The sequence below is a fragment of the Lissotriton vulgaris genome, chromosome 10 (genome assembly GCF_964263255.1).
Source record: "Lissotriton vulgaris chromosome 10, aLisVul1.2, whole genome shotgun sequence".
NCBI classification, from domain to species: domain Eukaryota; kingdom Metazoa; phylum Chordata; class Amphibia; order Caudata; family Salamandridae; genus Lissotriton; species Lissotriton vulgaris.
In genome coordinates this window covers 990,121,918-990,134,835 of record NC_141698.1, presented here as the reverse complement: position 1 = coordinate 990,134,835, position 12,918 = coordinate 990,121,918, and positions in this window count along the sequence as shown.

Below are 12,918 nucleotides of genomic sequence, written 5' to 3'. Positions count from 1 at the left end.
TCCTTTGCCCTGAGAGGCAAAATTCCCAAAAATCAATTGTGCCTTTAAAATGAGAGGAAATGAAGTGTTGTGAAGCATTATAGTCTCAGAAATTCCTCTGGCCAACAATTTCATTGCATGTGGGTGGTGTGTGCCTAAGTCAATTGCCTAAATTTGCGTAATAGCAGGCAGGCAGCAGTAAACCAAGACACGTGCCGGTCGACTGCTGGGTGTGCCTAGAAGCTGCATCATGACTGGCTGCACTTCACACTTTACTTTACAGAGACTTTTTGATAACTTGTGGCGAGCTTTCTTTGGGTAGGCATGCCTAAAGAAAGCAGAGACTCCATGCTCTACACTCCGTAATCAAACTCTAACAGCTTGAACCCTCCTCCGGCTTTACTTAGGGCCCCCCACCACAATGCCAGATAAACTATGCAGCATCTGCCAATATCCACATTTTAATTATCAACAATCTACTTGCTCTAATTGAAAGGTGAGTAAGACACACATAACAACTACAGACTACATGACCAACTATAAGTCAAACATTTGGAGTTTGGAGTAGAAATGATAAATTAGGCTCCTCCAAATCCAACTCCTTCTTCAATATGGTAAAGTTTGGAGTGGGAATAGTAACATTGAACCCCTGCCCCCAAAGTTTAACATTTTCCCCCATGTGATTACGTTTGAAGTGGGAATAGTAAATCTGACTCCCCCAAAATCCAACACATCCCTCAATGCTGTAAAATCGGGAGTGGTAATAGCAACTTTTATCCCACAAGGCCAACACTTTCCACAATTTTGCTAAATTTCAGTTATGTATAGAAAACCTGAACTCCCCTCCCCAAAATTTGAAGTGAGAATAGTCAATTTCACTTCCCTTAAAGCCCAATGTATTCCCCAATGTGGTTTGGTTTGGACTGGGAATAGTAAATGTGACCTCCCACCCCAAAGACCAACCTTTCCCCACTTTAGTTAAGTTTGGAATAGGAATAGTAAGTTTAAAACCACTCCCCCCAAAGTCCAACATTTTTCCCCCATGTGGTCAAGTGTGGAGCGGGAATAGTACTCCTGACTTGTTCAAAATCCAACCCTTTCTTCAATGTAAATTGTTTAAAAAAATTGCGATAAGGTTTGGAGTTGTAAGAGTAATTTAGACCCCCCGTACCCAAGTCCAACACTTTTAACTATGTGGTTAAGTTGATACCTCCCCCAAAGTATCACAATCAATCAATCAGTCAATCAATCCGGAGTTTGTAAAGTGCAGCTACTCACCCATGAGTGTCTCAAGGTGCTGAGGGGGGGCGGCTGATCTGTCTGGTGGAGGTTCAGTCGAAGCAGGTCTTGCGATCCTTCCTGAATTGTCTCAGCAACTGGGATTGCCTGTGGTGGAGAAGCATGGTGTTCCAGATCTTGGTGATGCGGTAGTAGAAGGATCACACTCCTCTTCTGGTCTTGTGAATCTGTGGGACAGTGGGCAGGGCAAGTTGCGTTGAGCGAAGTTGTCTGCGTTACGTGGAGTGAGAGGCAGTGGTTCAGATATGTTGGTCCTGCATTGTGACGAACTTTGTAGGCATATGTGAGGGGCTTGAAGGTGATTTTCTTTTTGACTGGGAGCCAGTGGAGTTGTTGAAGGTGTTGAGTTATGTGTCTGCGGCGAAGGATGTTGAGGACAGGTCACGATGCGGCGTTTTCTGAGCTATTTCTGGGTGACATCCGCATAGAGTGAGTTGCTGTAGTCGAGCTTACTGGTGATGAGTTGCGTGGGTGACTGTCTTTCTGGATTGTGTGAGGATCCATCTGAAAGACCTTTGAAGCAAACAGAGCATGTGGCCGCAGGATGAGGAAACAGTGTTGATCTGACAGTTCATTGTGAGTGAGGAGTCCAGTATGATGCTGAGTTTACGTGCTTGGTTCATGGGGGTGGAAGGGGTTCCCAATGTGGCCAGCCACCAAGAGTAATCCCTTACCCCAATGTGGCTAAATGTTTATTTGGAATAGTAAATGTGCTATCCATAATCATTTAGCATTTGTTTATATTTTTTATATTAAAACTTTATAGTAATTTATATAATACGTATTTCTTTAGAATAATTACAATACATTGATGATAGTTGTAAGCTACATACATTTTTAACTGTAGTTATACAATTTAAAAAATATACAGTCATTTTTAACAAATATACTTTTTTTGCAACAGAATTTTTTGTATATGTTTCTATATGAACCAGATTTCTGCATATGATGTCACAGATTAAAAAAATAAAAGGTTGTTGTTTATTATTTTATAAACAGTAATACATAAGCTATAATTCTTTTGACATTGACTTCTTTGGATGGGAAATCTTTATTATTTTAAATCTTTTCAAAATTTTTCACTAACTGAAATACTCATCTCTGGTTCAGATAAGACAATTTTAATGTTATGTTGTAATGGGTTAGTGGTTTGTAGTAGGTCTTTAGGGAGGGCTGGATGCATTATAGTTTTTTTAAGACAAGCGTGTTCATTATTTTTTTAACCATTTTATTTTTTAAGTTTCCTGCACTTTTTTCCTAAAGCATTTGTTTATTTTTTTTTAGTTTTCAGACGTTCATGGGTGTGTCTGGATTATTTGCATAGTATTAGATGAGCTCATTTTCCCTGGTTTATTTTTGCTTTTTTGGGCTCTCTTTTATTTATTTTACTGGGATTGTATTGTATGGATTATCATTTCACTGACCAGAACTTCTGACAAATAAATCATGTAGCTTTACATTTATCAATTATTTTAATCTATGTTTGCTTATTGATTGAGTATAAATATATGCTTCTTGTTTTTGAACTAATGTTGGATATTTTACCTTTTATATTTATTTTTTTACTATATATCTATTGTATGATCATTTAATCAAATGTATGAATTTTTGATTGATGGGCAGAATGCAGAACAATGTCATACATTCACCCCAGTACAGAGATCTGGGCCTAACATTTTGCTACCCATGCCATTTCAGTTTGAACACAGCCATATGCAAATCAGTCTTGACCCTGTGCTCAAAGGGAACAGTCCAGCCCGACTGCCAAACCAGGTCCTCCCTGGACTGGAAACAAGCATCCTAGGATTAGTTTTGTGGTTTCACCCCTAAACGCCAGTATAACTTGACTCCAGTGGCTTGGAGAGTACAGGATCCATGTCTGGGCATACCTGTCCCACTCGGGGTGACAAATGCAAGAAGAACAATTGATGGACAGAATGCAGAACAATGTCATACATTCACCCCAGTACAGAGATCTGGGCCTTTGCACCTCTCTTGCCTTTTTCTGCAGTTCTCTTGCATCTTTCTGCACCTATTTTGCTTCTTTCTGTACTTCACTTGTCAGTCTTTCTGGAACCCTCTTGCCTCTTTCCGCACCTCTGTTGTTTCTTTCTGCACTGCTCCTGCTTCTTTCTGCACCTCTGTTGCAAATTTCTGCATCCCTCTTGACTCTTTCGGTAGCCCTCTTCCCTCTTTCAATACCTCTCTTGCCTCAGTCTACACACCCGTTCCCTCTTTCTGCACCCCATTGGCCTGTTTCTTTAACTGTGATGCCTCTATCTGTAGTTCCCTTGCCTCCTTCTCCACCTCACTTGCCTCTACATGCACTTCTATTGCTTCTTTCTGCAACTCTCTTGCTTTTTTGTGCATCCTTCTCTTTTTATGCATATCTCTTACTTCTTTCTGTTCCCCTCTTGCCTCTTTCTGTACCTCTTATGCTTCTTTCTGCACTTCTCTTTCTTCTTTCTGCTGCACCCCTGTTGGTTCGTTCTACAGTGTTTTTTGTTATCTCTGCACCCCTCTTCCCTCTTTCTGCACTTTTCCTACATCTGTCTGCACCTCTTTTGCCAGTTTCTGCAACTCTCTTGCCTCTTTCTGTAGTTCTCTTTCCACCTTATGCTGCTCTGTCACCTTTTTCTTCATCCCTTTTGCCTCTGACTGCACCTCTCTTGTCTCTTTCTGCAACCCAGTTGCTTTATTCTGCAATTCTGTTGCTTCTTTTTGCACCTCTATTGTTTCTTTCTGCACCCCTCTTGGCTCTTTCTTCACCCTTCTTCCCTCTTTGTGCATCTCTCTTGCCTCTTTCTGCACATGCCCTGCCTCTTTCTATACCCCTCTTGCCTCTTTCTGCACCTCTCTTGCTTCTTTCTGCACTGATCTGGCTTCTTTCTGCACCTCTCTTGTAATTTTCTGCATCCTTCTTGCCTCTTTCTGCACCCCTCTTCCATCTGTCTGCACTTCTCTTGCCTCTGTCTGCACCCTGTTCACTCTTCCTGCACCTCTTTTGCCTGTTTCTGCAAGTGTCTTGCTTCTTTGTGCAGTTCCTTTGCCTCCTTCTGTACCTCTGTTACTTCTTTCAAAACCTCTTGCCACTTTCTGCACCCGTCTTCCCTCTTTCCGTACTCCTGCTGCTTCTTTCTGTACTTCTCTTGCCTCTTCCTGCACCCTCTTCCCTCTTTCTGTTCCTCTTTTGCTACTTCCTGCACTTCCGTTACCTCTTGCTGCACCCCTCTTGCTTCTTCCTACACCTCTGTTGGTTCTGCATCACTGCTATTGCTTCTTTCTACACCTCTCTTGAAAATTTTTGCACCTCTTTTACCTCTTTCAGCACCTCTCTTCCCTCTTTCTGCACCTCGTTGGCCTCTGTCTGTACCCCTTTTCTTTATATCTGCATCACTTTTGCCTGTTTCTGCAACTCTGTTGCCTCTTTCTGTAGTTATCTTGCCTCTTTATGTACCTCTGTTGCTTCTTTCTTTACTTCTCTAGCCCCTTACTTCATCCCTCTTCCCTCTTTCTGCACCTCTGTTACTTCTTTCTGCATGTCTCTTGCTTCTACCTTTTTATACACAGTATGCTGTTTGAATCACTGGTATTGAAGTATTTGTATGTTTATTTTTATGTAACATGTTACTAGGTAAAAGCACAGACACACGCATGCATACCTTCACAAACTTGGTCAGACTTACAACAGTGATGTGCTTAGGATTGCTGTTGTAAATTTGGTATGCCTAACATTGTGAGTAGTCGATGAATAGTGAACCTTCAAGAAGAAAGTGAGGTTTAAGACTTCTTGGGAGAAAGATTAGTGTTTAGGCTACTTTGTATGAGCCTGTTGTAAGGTACAGTCTGAGTAGGCCTCTTTCTGCACCTCCGTTGGTTCTTAATGCACATCTCTTGCTTCTTTCTCTACCTTTCTTCCTCTATCTGGACTTCTGTTGACTCTTTCTGTTTTTCGCTTGCTCCTTTCTACACCTTTCTTTCTCTTTCTGAACCTCTCTTGCCTCTTTCTGTATTTCTCTTGCTTCTTTCTGCGCCTTTTTTCCTCCTTCTGCACATGTCCTACCTATGGAGGCATAGTAAGAAGTTAGCATCTAAAAGACCATAGAAATTCACCAAAAAAAATAGGTTTCAGGGAAATTAAAGTTAGTAATTAGCATTTATTTTAAAAACCTTTGAAATTCAATGAAAAAGACATAGGTTTTTGGGATGTTATATTCAGGAATCAGCATTTAAAAAACCTTTGAAATTCACTGAAAAATCGACAGGTTTCAAGGCTGTTATAGTTAGTTGGACATTTCATTTGTACAAAACCATAGAAATTCGGCCATTAATGTTAGCTGAGCTAATTATAACTTGCGTCCTCCCAATGAACTGCTATTGACATCACATATTACATCACTCATGACTGGCTCTGTGACATCAATGATGATATCACTGATGACATCTTAAATGACATCACTAATTACATCATCAGCTTAATCTCTGATGCACCTCGTCACACCCTAATATAACCTTTCATACACCCACTCTATAATACAGACTACCAATCTCAATACCATGTACATATCAATACTAGTTATGACATACCCACTTACTGATTCATATGTCTACACAAACACATCCGCTCACTAACCCATACAGTTACTCATTCACGCTATCGCTCATCTATACAGCCACTGATATATGCTATCATATACACATACAGCCACTCACACACCGCCACTCACCCATAGAGATTTACTCACACACCTACTCAGTCATGCAAAGAATAAATCACATTGCCATTTACACATCTACACAGTTATACACACACCACCTCACTTTTTTTTACGGATACTAACACATTGCTACTCTCTTATACAATCATGCACACACACACACACTGGTCCATACAGCTACTCTCACAATCAGGCGCTCTCACATATAGTCACTTATAAACTCCAACACTCACATACACTGCCTATCATCTATTTGGTTACTCATACATATACCACTGATACATCCACGCACTCACTGACACACCCATATGCACACTCACTCACCTATACAGCCTCTCGCAGATGCACTCATGAACCCATACAGCCCCTCACACATGCACTAATGAACACATACCCTCACTGAAAGGCCTACTCACACATCCTTGCAGGGAGTCATACAAGCCACACACACACTCAGACAGCCATGCAGGTACTCAGACAACCAATCATTATGCCATATACATACTCATGCAGCTACTTAGCACCCATGCTGCCACTTACTCACCAAGTGACAGACTGATACAGACACTCACACAGATTAGTCTTTCTCCCATGCATTCAGTAACACATGTTTAATCACTCACTTATACAGTCAGTCACGCACCTACTAAATCATCCATTCAGGCACTCATACACCAACTCATTCTTCAATAGTTGGTTCGATGCCTAAATTCAGGGCCATCACTCCGATAACTATATCTACAAGAGCAAAATCACTGTCCGCATTCACTGAATCTTAGACCTGGCAACTTTAACCAAGTTAGAAAGGTGTAGTGACCTGAGCCGCCCTCCCACTATCTATCTACAGCGCTCCCGGACCTAGAAGCGCTGTGATCCCTCATCGCTCCCGCCCTGAGTGGTCGCTCCCCTGTCTCTCTGCAGAGACACGGTATCGTACACTGCGCTGCATTGTGCTTAACTGTGATTAACTTGAGTATTTGTGTCCTGCCGTTCATAGCGCTCGCTGCATTGTGATTAACTTTGTTTATTTATTTATTCGTGTCCTGCTGTTCATAGCGCTCGCTGCTTTGTGCTTAACGTTGTTTATTTATTTATTTGTGTCCTGCTGTTCATAGCGCTCGCTGCACTGTGATTACTTTATTTATTTGTGACCTGTAGTTCATTGCGCGATATCCCCCGGCGCCCTGCTCTGCTTCCCCCTCCATTTTGTTGCTGTTGTTGTTGTGCTCCGTTTGCGGTCACTTGAGCCCGCCCCGCCTCCCAGCTGAGCTGCCCTCCCACTATCTATCTACAGCGCTCCCGGACCTAGAAGCCCTGTGATCCCTCATCGCTCCCGCCCTGAGTGGTCGCTCCCCTGTCTCTCTGCAGAGACACGGTATCGTACACTGCGCTGCATTGTGCTTAACTGTGATTAACTTGAGTATTTGTGTCCTGCCGTTCATAGCGCTCGCTGCATTGTGATTAACTTTGTTTATTTATTTATTCGTGTCCTGCTGTTCATAGCGCTCGCTGCTTTGTGCTTAACGTTGTTTATTTATTTATTTGTGTCCTGCTGTTCATAGCGCTCGCTGCACTGTGATTACTTTATTTATTTGTGACCTGTAGTTCATTGCGCGATATCCCCCAGCGCCCTGCTCTGCTCCCCCCTCCATTTTGTTGCTGTTGTTGTTGTGCTCCGTTTGCGGTCACTTGAGCCCGCCCCGCCTCCCAGCTGAGCCGCCCTCCCACTATCTATCTACAGCGCTCCCGGACCTAGAAGCGCTGTGATCCCTCATCGCTCCCGCCCTGAGTGGTCGCTCCCCTGTCTCTCTTCAGAGACACGGTATCGTACACTGCGCTGCATTGTGCTTAACTGTGATTAACTTGAGTATTTGTGTCCTACCGTTCATAGCGCTCGCTGCATTGTGATTAACTTTGTTTATTTATTTATTCATGTCCTGCTGTTCATAGCGCTTGCTGCTTTGTGCTTAACGTTGTTTATTTATTTATTTGTGTCCTGCTGTTCATAGCGCTCGCTGCACTGTGATTAATTTATTTATTTGTGACCTGTAGTTCATTGCGCAATATCCCCCGGCGCCCTGCTCTGCTCCCCCCTCCATTTTGTTGCTGTTGTTGTTGTGCTCCGTTTGCGGTCACTTGAGCCCGCCCCGCCTCCCAGCTGAGCCGCCCTCGCCCCTCCCCCTTCCCACTATCCATATATGACCGTCACATTCGCGCGCAGCGTCCACACGCAGCGATCGCGCCCAACTCGCGCCGAAGGTGCGCCAAAGGTAAGCCCGTCTACGCCCGTCCGCGCCTGGACCGCGCCCAGCGCCAGACCCCCTGGCCCTCACACTGCCCAGCCCTCCCGCATTACCTACAATGCCACCACCCTCCTAGCCCTTAACCCCGGCCGGTTCCCCAACTGCGTCCAATCCGCTCCTGGACACACTCATGGACCCTTCTCCTGCTACTCCTGCAAGTTCGACGGCACCAAGAACAATTCCTCATCTACGAACACACAACAGATATCCGATCCCAACCACCTACAATGCATCCTGCTCAACACCCGCTCGGTCCACAGACACGCCATTGACCTCTGGAATCTACTCGACACCATCTCTCCGGACGTCGCCTTCCTAACATAAACATGGATGAATGCCTCTTCAGCCCCAGACATCACCATTGCCATCCCGGAAGGCTATAAGATCATTCGCAAGGACCGTACCGGCCACACAGGAGGAGGCATCGCTATCGTCGATTAAAAAATCCATCCGCATCTCAACCAGCTCAGACGCCAATCTCGGCAACTCTGAACACCTTCACTTCCAGATCTACATCGACCCCAAGACCACACTCAGAGGCACCCTCCTTTACAGACCCCCAGGACCCCGCGCACAATTTAGTGAGGACATCACGGACTTCATCACCCCACACGCGCTCCCCTCCAAAGATTACATCCTTCTGGGAGACCTCAATTTTCACCTTGAAAAGAACAACGACCACAACTCCACCACCCTTCTGGACAACCTCGCCAACCTCGGACTTAAACAACTGGTCACTTCCCCCACCCACATCGCAGGTCACACACTCGACCCAATCTTCACCTCCAGCAATCATGTCTCCTTCAGACACACTACGACTTTCCTCTGGACCGACCACAGCTGCGTTCACTTTACCTACAACAAGCCCAAACCCTACAACCACCCCCAACCAACTCTACAAAGAAACTGGAACAAAATCACCATCGACCAGATCTCCTCATCGCTTCTTCTAAACCCCCCAGCCCACTCCTCAAACCCGGACCAACCGCCACCAACCTCACACTATGGTTATCCAACAGCGCCGACATCCTAGCACCACTGAAAAAACGACAAATCAAACTTGGCAGCAAGAAGGCCTCCTTGTTCAACGAGGATCTTAAGAAATCCAAGAAACTCCGCCGCTCCCTTGAGAAGGCCTGGAAAAAAGACCCAACCTCCAGCACCAAGGACGCCTTCAAGAACGCCACCTGCATACACCACCAACTGATCCGAAAGGCCAAGAAAACCGCCTTCAAGGACCGATTAGATAACAACGCCCACAACAGCAAGGAACTTTTCAACATCGTCAAGGAATTTACCAATCCCCCGGCCAACTCTAACGACATCACCCCCTCTCAAGCCCTCTGCGACTCCCTAGCCTCATTCTTCCACAACAAAATTGCAGATATCCACAACAGCTTCGACAACCAACCCGGAGACCAACCCACCGAACCACAGGCTGGACCTTCACCCCCCTCGAACACCCTTAACGACTGGAACCCAATCTCCACCGAGGACACCATCCGCCTGATGAACTCTATCCACTCAGGATCCCCCACAGACCCATGCCCTCACCACATCTTCAACAAAGCAGACTCCATCATAGCACCGCACCTCCGAGACGTCATCAACTGCTCCCTCAACTCCGCCACCTTCCCGGAAAGCTGGAAACACGCTGAACTCAGCGCCCTTCTGAAAAAACCCACAGCGGACCCCACCGAACTCAAAAACTACCGTCCCATCTCGCTCCTTCCTTTCCCGGCCAAAGTCATCGAGAAAGCTGTCAACAACCAACTCGCCGCCTTCCTCGAAGCCAACAACTCCCTCGACTCCTCACAGTCTGGCTTCCGAGCAAAACACAGCACGGAGACCGCCCTCATCGCAGCAACGGACGACATTCGAACTCTACTGGACAATGGAGACACAGTCGCCCTCATCCTCCTGGACCTCTCCGCAGCCTTCGACACAGTCTGCACCCTCATACAGCGCCTCAGAAACATCAGAATCCAAGGAAAAGCACTAGAATGGATCACCTCGTTCCTCACCGGAAGAACCCAGAGAGTCCGCCTTCCACCATTCAAGTCAGAGGCCACTGAAGTCATCTGCGGCGTACCACAAGGATCTTCACTCAGCCCCACCCTCTTCAACGTATACATGAGCCCCCTCGTGTTCATCGCACGCCAACACAACCTCAACATCATCTCCTACGCGGATGACACTCAACTGATCCTATCACTCACCAATGACCCTAGCACCGCCAAAACTAACCTACACGAAGGAATGAAAGAAGTAGCCGAATGGATGAAAGACAGCCGTCTGAAACTGAACTCAGATAAAACAGAAGTCCTCATCTTAGGTACCTCCCCCTCTGCATGGGACGACTCGTGGTGGCCAGAAGCCCTTGGAAAAGCACCCATCCCGACAGACCACGCACGGAACCTGGGCGTCATCCTGGATTCCTCACTTTCAATGAACAGACATGTCAACGCCGTCTCTTCATCCTGCTTCAACATTCTTCGCATGCTCAAAAAAACATTTTGTTGGATCCCCACCGAAACTAGGAAAACGGTCACCCACGCTCTGGTCACAAGCCGACTGGACTATGGAAACACCCACTATGCCGGTACTACCTCTAAACTCCTGAAAAAACTCCAACGAATCCAGAACGCCTCAGCCAGGCTCATATTAGACATCCCACGTAAAGAACATATCTCTGGTCACCTGAAGAACCTCCACTGGCTTCCCGTCAATAAGAGGATCACTTTCCGACTCCTAACCCACGCACACAAATCACTCTACGAAATCGGACCAGAATGCCTCAACACACGACTGTCCTTCTACACCCCCTCCCGCCAGCTACGATCATCCAACCAAGCCCTCGCCACGGTACCTCGCATCAACAAAACCACTATGGGAGGCAGATCCTTCTCCTACCTGGCAGCTAAAACCTGGAACTCACTTCCCACTTACCTTCGCCTTACCCAGAACCACCTAGCATTCAGAAAGCAACTTAAAACGTGGATATTTGACAAGTAATTCCCCACCCCTCCTCAAGCGCCTTGAGACCCTCTGGGTATGTAGCGCGCTATATAAATTCTCTGACTTGACTTGACTTCAATACACTTTGGGGTATTTATACATGACATTCTTAAACTATTTAGAAACACTCCATCACTGGATGATGTCATCGTTGATGCCATTATTGATGTAATTTGAGATGTCATCAGTGATGTCACCGACCATGTCATGAGTGATTTAATATGTGATGTAATCAGCAGTGCATTGAGGGGGTGCGAGTTATAGTTTGCTCAGCTAACTATAACGGCTGAATTTCTCAGGTTTTATATGAGTGAAATTTCAGCCTAACTATAATGTCCCTGTAACCTTTGTGTTTTTCAGTGAATTTCTAAAGATTATTAAATGCTAATACCTAACTATAACATCCCTGAAACCTGTGTTTTTTTTTGTGAATTACTAAGTTTTTTAAATGCTAATTTCTAACTATAAGGTCCATGAAACCCGTGTTTTTTTCTGTGAATTTCTAAGGTGTTTTAACTAGCAGTTGTGTTTGCAGACTGATGGAGAAAGGGGGGCTGGGCAAACAACCTTTGCTCAGCAATCCCACTGTGTGGGGCTTACTGGAGGTATGTGGTGGGCTACTTGGCCCCTACGGACCCTCAGCTGCAATGCCGATTATATCTCCAACCAAAACCCCGCCAGGAGCTGCGTTTGTTGAGTAGTGCAGAAAGGGGGCGGGGACTCAGACAAGTTGCTGGTTCCTATATATTTTTTATTATGGAAAGAAGGCTGTGTGGCCCCACTTCCCTTGTCATTTGTGGGCCACAGGGACCCCAACCCCCGGGGCCTGACCCATTTTCTTTATTTTGTATTTTAAAAAAATGGAGAGGGGGCCATGTGGCCCCCTCCTTTATCCCATTTCAGCCCAGGTACCCCATCCCCAAGGCCAGACCAATTTATTTGTACTTATTTATTTTTAATGGAGTGGGGCCTTCCCAGGCCATTTTTGGCCTTGTGGGCCCCAGCTCCTGGGGCTTGGCCTTTCCTTGGGGACCATTGGGGAAGCCCCAAGGCCCCCGCAGTATGTGCCAGTTGCCTGCCTCCTGTGGGAACCAGCATTGCTTCTGGGCAGAAGGAGCTGTTAACATGCAGCTCCCTCTGCCTAAAAGTAATTCTGCTTCACTTCATGGAAGTGAGAGCATTTTTCATGCTCTCGCTTCCCTGAAGTGAAGCAGGGATGCTATGCTATGGTGGGAGCAGTGCTCCCGTCATGTTATAGCAAACTGCAATGTCCCAGGGGTGGTCACTCCGGGACATTGCTAGAGCAGGCCATGAGTAGTCCCGGGGAGGTTGAGGTCCCCAGTGCCTATGGTCTGCAAACGAACCCGCATTTAATAAATTTGCGCCTGGAGAGCTGGTGGACCCGGGGCAGTGTGGCGGGGCTCGAGCCCCCCCTAACACTTTAATTTTTAAGATAGCCCCAGGGTGGCCGGTTTCCAATAAGGTGGTGCACTGTGTAATTGATCCATATCATGAACTTACCTCTAAAGGATCTTGGCAGTTAAATGTTTAAGATTGTTGTTCGGCCCATGACTGGCCTAATGAGAAAATTGTAGAAGTTT